The 16,196-nt window shown below is 38.0% G+C and overlaps 1 protein-coding gene across 9 annotated transcripts in view; it reads left to right on the top strand.

The window, feature by feature from the left end:
- Positions 1-16,196, top strand: part of LOC109411098 (G protein alpha o subunit) — a 289,726-nt gene that overhangs the window by 32,647 nt on the left and 240,883 nt on the right. The window contains exon 1 of one of the 9 annotated variants that reach the window (XM_062852043.1): positions 8,768-9,111. The exons of 5 other annotated variants lie outside the window; for them this stretch is intronic. The gene's annotated coding sequence lies outside the window, so the exon portion shown is untranslated. Of the gene's footprint in view, positions 1-8,767; positions 9,112-16,196 lie in introns of those variants that run through there. 3 more of the 9 variants (XM_062852044.1, XM_062852046.1, XM_062852045.1) reach the window with 3 other exon arrangements.

The raw sequence follows: 16,196 nt of genomic DNA on the forward strand, positions 1-16,196 counted from the left end.
GGAATATCATTAGTGCACAAGATTGATTTTTATTTGCTCTCAGATACGCAAACAACAATCTTTCTAATTAATCACAAAAACTACGAATGTTTTATTAGGGGGGCGAAAATTAAGGAGGGGGCGAAGACTAGTGCATTTACCCTATATCTCTGGTGGTTAGTTCAGAGATGAATGTTGCAACGATTGCGTTGCTAACAAGCACACAGGCTCGAGTTTGCCATTTCATTTTTACTGAAAGTAGCGAGCACTGGGTTCACAAGGTTTCCTAGATAGAAACTCTCCTTACGAAAGTAAGGCTCTTAGACTAAGACCACTTGGGCTGTGCCATTTTGCATAAGTCAGCAAAGATAGATAGTTGCTGTTCTTTTATGCTGAAGATTGGTCTGAGCTACCCTAACCGTAGCCACTACCCAAACTAGGCAAGATAAAGCGCCAAAGGCGAGGATACACCGAATAGGCTCAGTGTACCAGTTATGGCTATAGTACCTCAAATTCGCCATAGTTGATTTTCAACCTTTAAAGATACAAATCAACAAGAAAAAAATCGTGAACAACAGATCACAATCACAAAAGATGATTGCAATCATTCAAACTTCACAATTTGCTCAAATTATGGTAGAAATAAATAATTTTCCTTAACTTTTCGGCCTCCTTGCACCCTATTTCGCCATAGTGTACCAGTTATGGCAACTCCCATAAGGAAAGCATGTAAATAGTGCGAAGTGGAACCCAAATGATCAATTGTGTCCATAACTGGTACAGGGTTCCTATCATTGGCGCACGCCGTAATAAATACTAAAAGTAGTTTTGGCTCCGTTTCTATATTTTTCCTGTAAAGTATGAAAACAAATCAATCATTCGACTTATTGATTACATTCGTCGGTCTTCTTCTTATATTTGTACAAATAGTTTTTCTTAGGTGGTGCGATAACTAGTACAGGCACCCTACACAGTGTAAATCGCATCATGCGAAACCATATAGGTGAAAATTTAAACTAACTAACAACCTCTTCTTAATCCCGCCCTTATTCAGCCTCAAGTTGGAGACTAAAGAAGGTCAGCTGATTGTTTCGGAGAAACACAAGGTCCACTGCACCATTGCTCTGGTTAGCACAGTAAGGGCAAAATACGGTGGTGGGTGCCCTGGTACTACAAAGGCTCCGTTAGCGGTTAGGTTTTATTAGATCCCCAATCGGACGTTAATCAGCCACCCCAAACTTGGGGAGCAGACGCTGTTGTGAGCCGCTTCTCCTGGATAACTCCAGACACTCAAGCTTGCTGGAGAAACCCCCTTTCCTTTCCAAATCAACGTACGACCAAAGTTCCCACTGGAGTTGGTAACCCCTTCTTCCTATGGTTGCTCACAGCCCAGAAGGTTGGAGTAGGTGTTGCTGGGAAGAGATTAATGATCATAAAGGGGTCTGTATTTCCACATTACCCAGCCTTTATCGTGACATTTACCGATATGTATGAGAAATAAAAATGCCTACCACCTTGATCGTTTTGATTTGTTATAGGACATAAGAGAATTATAACAGTAGTAAGAAATTATTTCTTGCCAAATTAACATATGGTCAACATTCTTTAAAAATATTACATTTCCATTTTGTACTTTTTTGGAGTTCATATGTAGTGCAACCGTGCAACAGTACCTTCGTGATTGCATCGCATAAAAACTGTGCTATCTTGATTAATGCGATGTCGACCTGCATACCGGAGACCCGACGACTCGAGAGAACGTTGACGCCTATTAGTAAAAACGGCAGATGGTTAGTATAAACAGTACCATCATTGTTCTCCACTCGTCACTAATAAACATATTGCAAGTTGGTTACCTCTTACTCTTGCTCTTCATATCGCGGGCTATCACATGCGTATCATAGAATGTGTACTGCACGTACAGATTGCACCGCACCGACGACCGCCGACGATGACGACGACCGTTGCCGTTTATTTTTTCTACGCGCCTAAAACATTCCCCACATTCCGGTGAGTGGTGCTGCTAAATCTAGTCCGGTTGCACGATCGGCCACCCTCTCTGAAATTATCAATGATGATTTGATTTGCAAACCGGAAGTGAGAGGGGAAGCATGTGCAGCAGCAACAGCAGCAGTATCTACTCGGTGAAAACATAATTAACTGTGAAGCGGGTCGGTACAGTCTATAGTCACAGTAGTGTTCCTCGCGAGTGCCATGATTTTATCGTGATGATAGTATAACGAGCCGGGTGGCAGGCTTGTCGGTATGCACATTGCAGAAACATCTTGAATTAATATTTGAATTATTGGGAAGATAAATGAGACAAGATGAGAGGAAGTTTTACTGTTGGGTAAGCGTAAAAGTGTTACTAGTGGATTAAATAAAACTGCCGTAAGGCAGGCGGGATACTTTCAAAACGTTGGTTACATAGTTTTCGAATCACGCCTAGCTTAGTACATCATGTTCGAGTTCATGTTAAATGAATTATTCAGCTGAAGTAACAGATGCTTTGATTTCTACAATACCCTATTGACCATGTAAATGAGCATGCGCTGCGAGTGAATTTTATAATATAGTGGAAAACTCTTTCGATGTGGGAATGTTGGAATCCATAATGAACTTTATGTTAGAACGATGGGAGCAGTAACAAGATACAGATGGTCAAAAAAAAAATTAAAATGGCAAACTTCCGACAAGTTGTATTAGCTTTTATATAATTTTTAGTGTTATAGAAATTATATACGAAGATTTCTACATTTCCAGGATACTTTTTTGATACCTTGAAGGTTATTGAACATGGAGGGAAATACCGCAATCTTGTGCCGCACGCTATTGCATAAAACTTTCGCATATCGTAGTGATTCATGCTTTCCTACACTTTGGCCATCATACTGTCTTCGTACTGCCTTTTCTTGCTGAGGTAGATTCGTTACTCTTCTTCCCTTGACACCCTGTACCGTCATTGTTACCTCTCAACAAATCTTCGGAAAGCTCCTTACACCTTAGGAATTTGTTAGTAACTAATGGTTATTTGTAAATGTTTAACAACCAATTCACCCACAGTGCGCTAAAACGCAAGGAACTGTCAGACTCGACAAGGTGAACAACGCACACCATCAACGCCCATCGAGGGGGGTTGCTTGACTGATGGCGGCGCTACTATACACCCAGTAACCGAGAGAAGGTGGCTGGGTGGAAAATTTCTCACCGAGCCGCGCGTGCTCTACGACAGCTCAACACGTTCACGTTCTCATGCGAAAATCTCCCAACCCAATCAATGACAGATCGTTTTCCTCCAGACTCTGTACTACCTACGGTGCTCTCTTCGGTAAACAAGTGCAAGTGAGCTCACGCTCTTTCTCCTAGTCAATGGTGCTCCCGTTTGTTCGGTGTTCCTGTGTGTTGTGCTGTGCAGTCTCTGTGGTCGCATCATCAATTCCAATGCCATCCGAGTATCGACCCGATCACACGGAAACAATGAGGTTGCAACTGATTTTGTTAATTTGAACATCGATTTAAATTTTCGGTCGGGCTACACAAATGGTATTTTTCAAAATAACGTTCTTTGTATAAATGTCTCAAAAAATTTGAAAAGTTCAGAAATTCATTCAGGAATTGCTTTGATAATGTCTTATGAATTGCTTCATAAATTCCTCCAGGAATCCCATCTGAAATTCCTCAAGAAGCTCTGCTTCGGAAATTTAGATATTGGTGACAAGCACTTGATAGAGCGTGGTTACTGGTCGTGGTGTATTTGCCGAACGATCTTTCTGTATGAGTAGTGTTGGTTTGTGTCGCTATCTACTCGGTCGCCTTTTGTTGTAATTCTGGTATTGAATAAAATTGAGTGATCGCAAAATTTTCAACTTTATTACGACGGTCTCCAAAAAAACTTCCCACATCAAATCATCATGCTACAGAATATTTCAGAAAATATTCCATGTGTTCCTCCAGAAGAGTCACAAAGAATTTGGTAAGAATTGCTTCTCAGATTGCTCCCTGATTTTTCACAAATCATTTCATTTGTTATATTGTATATTGCTATAGTTATATTGTGTAGTTATTTGCGTTATTTGCATTACTTTCTCTAGTTTCATTAATTTTTCTAGGCGTTCGTTTGGAGAATCTTTTGGAGGTTTCTTTAATACATTTACCAACATTTTTTTTCGGAAATTCTTCTAAAACATCTTTCTATTTTTGTTTGCGGAAACTTGTCCGAGTATTTGGCCAAAAACCCTTCACGAATTCTTTCAAAAAATCTTTCATGGATTCATTCGGAAATTTTCTTCAGAGATTTGTATAGTAATTCCTTCTATTCTATAAATTTCACAAAGAATTCTTTCGAAGCATTTTTCATGATTAACTTCTGAAATTCCTGCACTTTTTTCCAAATAAATATCTATGAATTTGAGCAAAAATTCCTGAAGAAATTCTTACAAAATTGCATTCAGAGATTCCTTCAGAAATTTCTTTGGACAATTATACAGAAATTTCTCCAGTGATTCCTTTAATAAAATTTTCAGCGATGCCTTCAGAAATATTTTTTCAGAAAATGTTTCAAAACTTCCTTCAAAAATTTAAACTGTGATTACTTTGGAAACTATTCCAAGGATTCCCACAGCAACTTTCAATTTCTCCAGAAATTCCATTAGGGATTTCTCCAGAAGTTTCAGAAAGAGCTGTGTATGTTTTTTATTTGTAGAAATTCCTACAGGGATTTCTTTAGAAATTTCTTCAGAGATTTACCTCTTTTAGAGACTTGGATTCTGAAAAATCATTCGGAAACTCCATTGAGCATTCTCGCAAACGATCCCCCAAAGATTTATTCCAAAACTTTCTCCAAGGTTTGCTTTAGAAATTGCTCTTTAAAAAGGACTCTTTAAAAATATGTGAGATTCTTGCGGGAATTTTCTGCAGGGATTCCTATAGAAACTACAGAGGGGGTTCATTCATAAACTTTTCGAGGGTTTTTTTCTGAAAATCTCCCCTGGCTTTTATTATAAATTCGGCTTATTATTATCTTTAAAAAATATCTCCAGATTTTCCTCCAGAGATTTTTGTTGATTTTTAATGATTACTTAAAATAACTTCTACAAATTTTTCGAAAATTCTGCCATGGACCCTTGCTGAAATCCATCCCAGGAATTATTTAAAAAAAAAATCACGAATTCCTAAAAAAAAACTTCCAGGGATTCTTAAAGAGATTCTTTGGAATCTGCTCGTAGATTTACTTCAAAAAATCATCCAGGAAATCCTAAAGAAATTCAGCCAGATTTTTTTCACAAAATTTTCTAGGATTCCTTTAAACTTTAAAATGTTATTTAGAAATTTCTCCAAGAACTCCTTAAGAAGTCTTGCCGGACAACTTCCAAAAATGTTGCATGGATTCAAAAAATTCCTTCATAGATTATTATTATTATTATTATTATTATTATTATTATTACTTTATTATAGAGATTGTCAGCCCTCTGCTGGTTTATCTTTTAGTTCGCATAGATTGTTCCAGAAATTCATCTACGAATTTCTTCAGATATCTTCAATAGAGATTCGTCCAGATTTTTTTCAAAGCAGTCATCTAAGAACCTTTCATGAACTTTCTCAAAAATACTTCATGAACTTTTTTCAGAATATGATTCACAAATACATTGAGAACAAGAAACTCAAAACTCCTTCAAAATTTTCCCAGAAGCTTTCTCAAGAACAATCTCCAAGGATTGCTTAAGGAATTCTGCAAGAGATTATTAAGGAATATCCCAAAAATTCTTTACATTTCTTTAGATATTCTTTCAAGACATTTATCTTCCAAAAATTGCTTAGGAAATCCTCCAAGGATAACTTCAGAAATGTTCCTACACATTTTGCAAACTTCTGCAGAGGATTGCCATGAAAAGGCTGGAAAACATTCTTGTAGAGATTCCTGCAGAAATTGACACAGAGATTTCTTCAGAAATTCCGCTGGGTATTCTTCTATGTATTTTATCAGAAATTCCTCCAGGATTTCCTCTAAGCGTACCTCTAAAAAAATCTCTATGGATTTCTCCAGGATCATTAAAAAACACTAGTTTACAAAATAAAATAAAAGTCGTGAACTTTTGAAGCACAATTTAGCGCTGATTTCGAAACCGTGCTTCAAAAGTTTTTAAGTAGAACAGTTTCTGAGTTTTAGCTCAACATTGAGTTTTACAACTTTTAAAATGTGGAATTAACTAAAATTCAAATATCTTGCGTTTTGTACAACCAATTTTAATTTTTTTTCCATAAATGAAGAGCTAAATATAATACCATTCGAGCATCTGAATGCAAGTTTTGCGTCAGATTGATGAAATTCAAGATATTGGCAAGATTGTCCGTAATCATCTTATATTTTAGCAAAATTTCCAAAAACATAGAAATGCATTTCTTCAATAAAAAAACAATTTAAAAAATCTTTGTCATTGTTTATTTAACATATGATATGTAATCGAGTTACAGTAAAAAAAATCAGCTATATCGGAGCATTGATTACGGAGAATGCGAATGCGAATGTGAAGTGAGCGACATTGCTTAAAATTCGAACAAAAATCGATTTCAAATTATAATTATCAACCTTGTATGGAAAGTCGAAAAAAATTCCGCTCTACTGTAATTTTTTTCCTTACCGTTTTCGAACTTATGGCATGATTCTTCACCAAAAATGATCATCAGCTAACCGAGTTCTAAAATGCTGTAAACTAGTGAAATTGTTTAGGATTTTTATTTGGGGATTTCTCCAGGATTTTTTTTAAATAGGGTGACAATGGGTATTATCGGCAGGTTTGTTCTCTTCGTCATGGGGGGTTTTTGTCAGCCAAACTGCCTGAAACTTGGCCATATAATTCAACTTAGTTGGGAAGGATTTGAGACCAACTCTAAGTTCAATAGGTTTCAAAAAACCCCCAAAGACGAAGAGAACAAAACGGCCGAGAATAGGTAATTTCCCCTATCTCAAGAGGTTTTCATGTATTCTTTCCGGAATTTCTTCAGAAAATTGATGTATGGATTTTGAAAATATAACTTTTTTTCAGATATTCTTTCAGTAATTTATTTAGATTTTTTTTCAGATTTTTTTCAAATCCCTTCTGAAATTTCTTCAGCGAAACTTTAGGAAATATCTTTAGAGACATCTTCAATATTACTTGAGTTAGGGTATGTGTGTCATCAGTAATCTCATGCTCCCATATTCATCCTATTCGAAAACAAGCAATTACGGCACCGATTGACTCCGTTCTTTTTATTTTCATAGGTGCTCACTTCTAACAAAAAATACAAAAATAAGTAACAAAACAAACAGCGCTTCAATCCTTTGTTTTTCGTGGGATGAAAATGGGAGCCACATGCTTAATAAGGGAACCAATACCCTACTTCAGAAATTTCGGCAGGGATTACTTCAAAAGTTGTTCCATGGATTCTTTCAGAAGATGTTCCAGCAGTTTCTTCAGGAATTGCTCAAGCGGTTCCTTCAAATATTCCTCCAGTAATTCATATTTGGGAATGCACACGTGAAAGGACGCTGAAATCGGGGAACCTCGACTAACTAGCTCTGATTCTACCATGACAGCACTAGAAATAATTTATCTCACATCTTGTCAGTAATCTGCCGAAGTATTACATTGACCTTTTTATGGAATTTGCTACAAATTTTGGAATTCAATCAGCAGGTCAGTGGCGTAGCCAGAAATTGTCTCTGGGAGGGGTTTTGAACGGTGAATGACACTTACATTTTGTAAATAGTAATGAGCAATTGTGTTTATAGTTTGAAAATAGCGGCGCAGCCGAAAAAATTTGTCGTCGTAAAGCGCTTTGTACTGAAAATTTGATCCACAAATTTTGGCTCTGGGTGGTCAGTGGTGGGGGGGGGGGGGGGTTGTTTGGTTAACCCTAACACCCCCCCCCCCCCCCCGTGGCTACGCCAGTGCAGCAGGTATCTACCAAAAATATCAGGAATAGAATACAATTCTCAGTGAGAAAGTCATAAGAAATGTTTAAAAAGATTGTTTGAAAACTTTGAGGAAAAGTCTGGCGAATGAACAGTTTGCATGCATCCGCAAAAAATGTTATCATTGCTAAGGAATCTGTAAAAAAATATCGCCGAAAAATCACCCCATATACTCCGCTCATCGTGATCATCACAAAGCCAGAGATATTTATAAAAAAAATTAAGTCATAAAGGGAAGCATGAGATTAAGGTAAATATATAGAACTAAGTATATCATGAAGTATGCTTTGGCTCTATTTTAGGTGCTCTTCAAAACAATTTATTGAAGTGCTCCGCGTGTCACAAGGCTGAGAACCCCTGCATTATAAATCATCATGAGAGAAATCGCAAGATTCAAACTGATTGAATATTGAAAATGATACAATTAAAAAAATGTACATAAATAAAATCGAAGTACATCAAAACGAGGGTCCACTTAATCGAGGTATACCTGTAATGCTGTTATTATAAATCTGTTATCTACCGTAAACAAGTTGTTGTTGCTTTTTTGTTTTTTTTTTTTTTAATTTTGTTATTTGCTCCTAATCGGGATGGTTAACCGCCACAGCCGCGTTGTTAGTTCACCTCGCCTAGGTGGATTTTATTTTAATGTTTGTTCTCCAGATCGCGCCCTGGCGTACGAATACAGTATAGGTTATTCCGGTGCTGTTCTCCCTTGTTCTCATTTTCTCCCATGGTGGAAGCGCAGGTGGGTGCGCTTCCACTAGTGTGCGTTCGTTGCTGGCGACGGACTCTCGGCTTTCCTCTGTTAACAAGTTCTCATTCAGTAAGGCGAGCTTTTTAGGGCGGCTCCAGTTTTGTTTTAGTTTTCTCTCGTGTCTTATGGTGTTCGGAAAATTCTGCATGACCCAGGAAAATTTCTAGATTTTGTGCAAAATCTGCATTGAAAGGGGCAAAATTGTGCACGGCTGTGTAGCAGAAGTTGTTGGGAAACGGCAGAGAGTGAAATTCGGCATGCAGAGTTGTGAAAATCGGTGAATTCGACGGTGAAAAGTTTGCGCGAAATCGATCTCTCATCCCGGATACGAGCAAGTGTTTGTGCAGAAAAAGAAAAGTGAGAAGGAAAAGTGTTCAAGGTGCAAAGGTGGCGAAAATTTGTAACTGGAAAAGCTTGCCAGGTTGGATGTGAAAATCACGTTATGGCGGAAGACCCATGTTTCAAGGATAACTCATACATTTGCTAGTGTGCAAAAGGATGCTAAACGTTCTCACGGTGTCAGTGAAAAGTCGTGAGATTGGCAATTCCCAGGATATTTATGTGCCCATATTGTGCTATCATCCACCGCCACCACCACCCCTCGAGAGGCACATTGCGGGTGGCAGACGTTGACGGAACACCACTTCAGCTTCCTTGGCACTAACGGGCGCTGTATTACCCAGTCTCCACCACGCTCTGCTGTGGTTGTTGGATTTTCCTTGATGCTTGACTTTCACCGCTACGTACCTAACTACATACACACAGCCAGCCTGATCCTGTCTGATTTTCTGCTACTTATTCGGTCGGCTCATACACGTTGGTATTGATTTTTCCTTTCCACGCTTCATCGTGAACGAACGGCGAACGTCGTCGTCTTCGTCTCCGTCGTCATCATCTCAAAGTAGCCTAAACGTTAGCACTGTGCGCAAAAATGACGTGTTTTATTGGTTTGAAATCGGAGTTGCTACCCGAGAGATCTGGCGGTTATTTGTACGAGCAAAACTGATTATCGATTAACTTGTGTGCTCTTGGGAGATCTGCGATGTACACACCGACTCCGGTGGAATTTCCACAATGTTGGAAAACAGGCTTATTTGAAACAGTCCCACTGCAGTGATATCGTATTTCACGTTATCCTACGCTTCGAAATATAAGCTGTGGGGATGGAATCATTCTTGTCTTAATCAAAAGGGTGTTTTAAGCATTTCAATTTTAGATGCCAGATTTCAGAGTTGTGGAATCATAATTGTATGTCATTGGAAAATAGTAGCAATATAGATGGTTCGAAAACAATGTGGCCTGTTGATCAGAACATCATGCATTTCTGGCATACAATGGAGGTCGTGCAATACAATCGATTAAATGAACGTTATATGTATAGATTATTCCTTTCTTCCTGGAACAGTTACGGGAGATATCATTTCAGTTGAAATTCATAATCAGACTACCTATTCTTTTGCAAACGGAAACGCTTTAAATGGATTTTTTGACAAGATTCCTTTCATTAAATGATACATTGTTAAAATTCATGGACTACTCCATACACATATTATAACAAAAAGATCATATCAAGAGGTACACATCTGAAGAAATTTCAGAAAGATTTTTTTGGTGAAACATAGATTTAAAAGATTCTTAGTGAAGTAACGGAAGAATTTGGAGGAACTTTCACTAGTATTATTGATCCCATGAATAACGTAAACTGATGGAAAGTATGCACCACATTTGATGTCTTCTTCGAAAACTTCATTGGAAAGAATCAGCAGAGGGTCAAGAGGGTTAAGTTAAATATTTTCATCATGGTTGACAAGAATGTCAAACCATGGTTTCGTGCATAAATATCTAGATGATTTTGAATGGAATCTGTAATTGAACTTGTAGAGCATTTCACTGCCCCAAGATTTTTTGGGATTATTTATTGTCAAGTTTGTTGTCAATATCCGTTGGAGTTCATGAGGCAAAGTATTGTGGAATACTATTTTAAAAGCAATTTCAAAAGTACTTCCGGATAAATTTTTGAGCGTTATCCTTTAAGTGCGACAAGCGTTATTTCTTAAGTTGGACTGGGAGCGCTAGAAGATTAATGGATAGTATTTCTCGAGAAATTTTGGCTGCTTGCTTTGAGAAAACGTATTAATCCATCCAGCATGTCCTATAATCGGATCATCTATGTAGTGTCCTGACTGATTTTTATTTTTCTATTGGCGAAAGAAGAGCCGAAATTTCAGTGTTTTTTTGTTGATAAATGATGCCCAGGGTTCGACATACAGGTCAAATTTCAAGTAGATTTATTCATGAATGCAAACTAAACCTTTTTGGGACACCTCTTCATGGTGAACAACATCTGAACACATCACAAATAATGGTTTGGAAAATGTGAACCATTATGTGTGATGAAAATGTAATGTCGCACCTGACCAACGTTAAATTTTCAACGTGCTTGGGCAAGAGTTTTTTTTCGTCGATTTTCATATAAAATAGCCAATTTTGAGATTCTGTACATATGCTTTGCTTTGATAGTTACCTTGATATTGTTGGTTACAAAGTACCTAACCATCGGTCTTGGGCGATGTTCCTCCAGTTTCCCTGAACGTGTAGGGATCGTAGTTTTTTTTAACCGCGTGCATTCCATCGATATTTTCAATCGCTCACTCCAGCAGGCCAAATTCCCGCGCATATGGAAACAATAGTATATGACACCTGTTTTCAAACGTGGTAATCGCCATAATGTCGCAAACTATCGGGGAATCACTAGCTTGTCAGCTGTCTTCAAACTGTTTGAGATAATAGTATGTGGAATCATCTTTGATGCCACAAAAAGCTATATCTCCATTGAACAACATGGCTTCATGCCAAATCGATCGGTCACTACCAACTTGCTGACCTTCACATCAAAGTGTTTGAGGAGGATGGAAGCAAATGCACAGGTGGACGCTATTTACACCGACTTGAAGTCTGCGTTTGATAAAATTGACCACGGAATACTTCTACGAAAGTTATCTCGCCTCGGTGTCGCTTCACATTTGGTGTCTTGGTTGGACTCATACCTTACAGGACGAGAGCTTCGAATGAAGATCGACGGCTGTCTATCACCATCGTTTCCCAACAAGTCCGGAGTTCCGAAAGGAAGCAATCTTGGACCGTTGCTTTTCATTATATTCTTTAATGATGCTGCTTTGGTTTTGGACGAAGGATTGAAGCTGATCTATGCGGATGATCTGAAGCTGTATATTGTGGTGCGTTACATGATTGCAGACATCTACAGAACTCGCTGACACTTTTCGCAGATTGGTGCCGTAGAAATAAGCTGACTATTAGCGTGGACAAATGTCAGGTGATTACTTTCCACCGCACAGTACAGCCGATTGGTTTTCGATATTATATTGAAGGAGATCCCCTGAACAGAGTGACTAGTCTGACAGACCTAGGTGTTCGTTTGGATGCCAAAATGACTTTCGATCTTCATCGTTCTGAAATAATATCGAAGGCATTGCGTCAGTTAGGCTTCATTTCCACAGTAGCCAAGGATTTTTATGACCCCCATTGTTGGAAATCTCTTTACTGTGCACTAGTGCGCCCAATTTTGAAAATGCGTCTCTATTTTTGTTTTTGTTTTGATTTCCGGATTTGTTATGAAACATAAATTCAACAAATATTGCGGTGGTGCGAATGAAAAGCTCATTCTTTCTACGATTGTTACCATCCTCAGTTCATTCCGGTTGGTCTCCAGGCGGTTTGGGTGTCGAAAAGCACCAACTCAGAACTTCCGGAATTAGCGGCTGCAAGAGGAGCTGCTGCGGGTGCGAGTATAAGCGCAAATATCAAACTGTTTTGAATTTACAGTGTACATCGGTGTGACATTTGAACACTTTTTAATTCGACATGTGTCGAATAAGCGGGGTACGAATTAAAAAGTGTCGTATTAAAACGTGTTCGCGGGGTAAGACGGTATGGCATCCGTACCAAGTCACGTGGAGCCTAAGAATTCAACGAATTCAGAGACAGTTCATCCGCTTAGCCTTGAGAAGTTTGCCTGGGAGAGATCCTGATAACTTGCCACCATATCCAGACAGATGCCGACTACTGGGGTTGGCGACCTTGGAGCGACGGCGAAAAGTACAGCAGTCGCTACTTGTAGCAAAACTACTTAATAGTGAAATCGATGCTCCAGCGTTACTTCCTTCATTAAACTTCCGGGTTCCGACCATACCTCTTCGAAATTCGACGTTACTGCAACCAACTTTCCACCGGACCGAGTATGGCTACAACGAGTCCTTCTCAGCGTGTATTCATGCTTTTACAGATGTGGAGGGATTCTTCGTTTTTAATGAACCGACAAGACTTTTCGCTAAATCTGTGTAAATGTCGTTTAATTGTATGTAATTTTAATTAATTTTATTCATTAAGACTAACATGTCAGATGAATTATTTTAAATACAAATACAAATACAAAATACAAATACGCAGAATACGCTGTGTAAATTGTATAACCATATATCAGCCATTCCATAGAAAGACGATATAGTGCAACTCCGATTGCCGTGAAACTTGGTAGGTTCGTAGTTCTTAGAAAAAAATTACACCCGTATTTTTTTATTTCGTCATTAGGGTGACCAATTTTCAGATAGGGTGGTCTTAAAAATCAAGGTTTTTAAAAACTATTTTTTTTTCAAAAAGTCATAACTTTTTAACCGGTTGACCGAATTAAAACTTCTTTTTTTTGTTTGAAAGCTTTTGAATTCGAATTTTCAGAAAAAATACGATGGGGCCAAATTGTGTTTATGTGCAAAAAAAATATACAATTATTTTAGTTTTACAAAAATACATCTCTGATTTTTTGATATGTTACGCCAAATTTGCTGAATTTTCCGATAAAAATATAAAACCAGAGTACCTCTTTGGTCTCGACATCATTGGAAACGTGAAAAATTAATATATTTGCATATTTTTTGCACAAAAACACAATTTAGCTCATTCAACATATGTTTCCTGTAAACTCGACCTCAATAGCTTTCAAACAAAAATAAGAAGTTTTAAATCGGTTAGCTAATTCAAAAGTTATGATTTTTTTTTTTGAAAATTTTTAGTTTTTCAAAACTTTAACACCACTCTATTTTAAAATTGGTCACCCTAATGGTAAAATAAAAAAATGCGGGTCTAATTATTTTCGATACTCTACAAACCCTCCAAGTTTCACGATAATCGGAGTTGCACTACATAATTTTTCTATGGAATGGCTGATATATGAAAATTCAAACTAATTAACAACATCTTCGTAACCACGTCCTTATTTAGCCTCAAGTGAGACAAAAGAAGGGCAGCTGATTGTCTCGGAGAAACACAAGGTCCACTGCACCATTGTTCTGGTTAGCGCAGTAAAGGCAAAAAACTGTGGAAGGGCGCCCTAGTACTCCACAGGTTCCGTTAGCGGTTAGGTTTTCATTAGACCCCACTAGCCATTCATTCCTAAGCACGGTCAGCATATAGCCGCATCACATCATGAATTAGGGGTCACCTGTTTAGGGGACTTTTACTACCGGAACAGGTGGTTCGTAGTGTTATTCTTAGCCAATTAAGACAACCGCTACCGACACTACACAGCTATCTTCAGGGGATACTCAAAATAACTGGGACAGGTAAAATTTACACTTTTCCAAATATGTTCAACTAGCTGTAACTTTTTGAAAAGGGCATCAAATATTCAAATTTTTACTGTAAGTTCATCTACTAGTTGTGTATCAGTGATCCAATTTTGGAAATGATCGAGCTTTTCTATGTGAAGTTAGAAAGATTCTAGAAAAGGTACAATAATTCGATAGCCAACTTTGAGCTGTTATATCTCCGGAATAAATGAACCGAATGAAATGAAATTTTGATCATTTATGACTAATATAATGAGCTATTATAAACTTTAGACTAAACTTAATAGTTATTTATGTGACGAGTTGCAAAAAGTTGATTTTTTCAGCACGAGTCGTACATTTATCCAACGAGGCTTGCCGAGTTGGATAAATACGAAGAGTGCTGAAAAAGTCGAGTTTTGCAACGAGTTTCATACAAAATTTTATGCAATGATTTTTTCATAATGCAACCCATTTGAGTTGCATAATGTTCATAATGCAACTCAAATGAGTTGCATTATGAACATTATACAACTATTTTTCATTATGCAACTTATTTCAGTTGCATAATGAACCAGTTCAGAAAAATTTGCCATTATAATACCAAAATGAGTTATATAATATAGAAATTACGATACTGAATTGCATAAAAATCTTTACATGAAAGAAAATAAAAATGATTAGTCTGGCGCAGCGACCCGCGATAACGAGACAATGTTCGTGTGTCCCCGTAAATCAACTCGTCATCCTTCCATCTTGGTGGATCTACCGTATCGCCATCTCTCTCAGACTACCAACAGGATCATGCTGTCTCTCTGGTGGTGAGTTGTAGAAGGTTGTAATCAACTAGGCTCAGTGTACCAGTTATGGCTATAGTACCTCAAATTCGCCATAGTTTATTTTCAACCTTTAATGATGAAAAACAACAAGAAAAAAATCGTGAACAACAGATCACGTTCACAAAAGATGGTTGCAATCATTCAAACTTCACAATTTGCTCAAATTATGATAGAAATAAATAATTTTCCTTAACTTTTCGGCTTCCTTGCACCCTATTTCGCCATAGTGTACCAGTTATGGCTAACCCCATAAGGAATGCATGTAAATAGTGCGAAGTGGAACCCAAATTAACAAATGTGTCCATAACTGGTACAGGGTTCGTATCATTGGCACACGCCGTAATAAATACTTAACCCTAAAAGGGATGCCTTCATGGCCTCAGTTTCGTCACCTCGCTGAGTGTGTTCCATCAAAGACGAGCTCTGAAAGGCGCCTGGGGACAAATAGACCCCAGGTATCCCTTTTAGGGTTAAATTAAATTTGGCTCAGTTTCTACATTTTTCCTGTAAAGCTTGACAACTAGTGCATCATTTGACATATCGATGACATTCGTCGGTCTTCTTCTTATTTTTGTAGAAATAGTTTTCCTTAGGTAGTGCGATAACTGGTACAGGCACCCTAACTGACGGACAATACTGCATAACACATACAAAACATACAAAATCTCAAAAACGTCTTTCGACGTTTTGTCACCCATTCGCTATAATTAAGAGCTGCTTCAGAATTTCATCCAAAGAGTTTACAATGTTTATGGTCATTCTATGGCCCACGAAGTTTTTTGCATACCTTGAAGTCTTGGTACATAACTCGATGAATCTGCGTAAACTATGTATTCTGATTGCCTTGTTTTATTGATACTTGGAGGAATTGATCCTTCCGGGGAATCGACGTCGGGCGGACCTCATCCGTATGTAACGAAATTTTAATTGCTAATCACATGACCACTACCGGCGGACATAGGCCGCATCGTGTTCTCCTTAATTTATGCAATGTACATTCGGCCAGCACGTTGGACTAGCAGCAGCCGCCAGCAGCGCACTGGCTA

This window comes from Aedes albopictus, chromosome 2 (genome assembly GCF_035046485.1).
Source record: "Aedes albopictus strain Foshan chromosome 2, AalbF5, whole genome shotgun sequence".
NCBI lineage: Eukaryota > Metazoa > Arthropoda > Insecta > Diptera > Culicidae > Aedes > Aedes albopictus.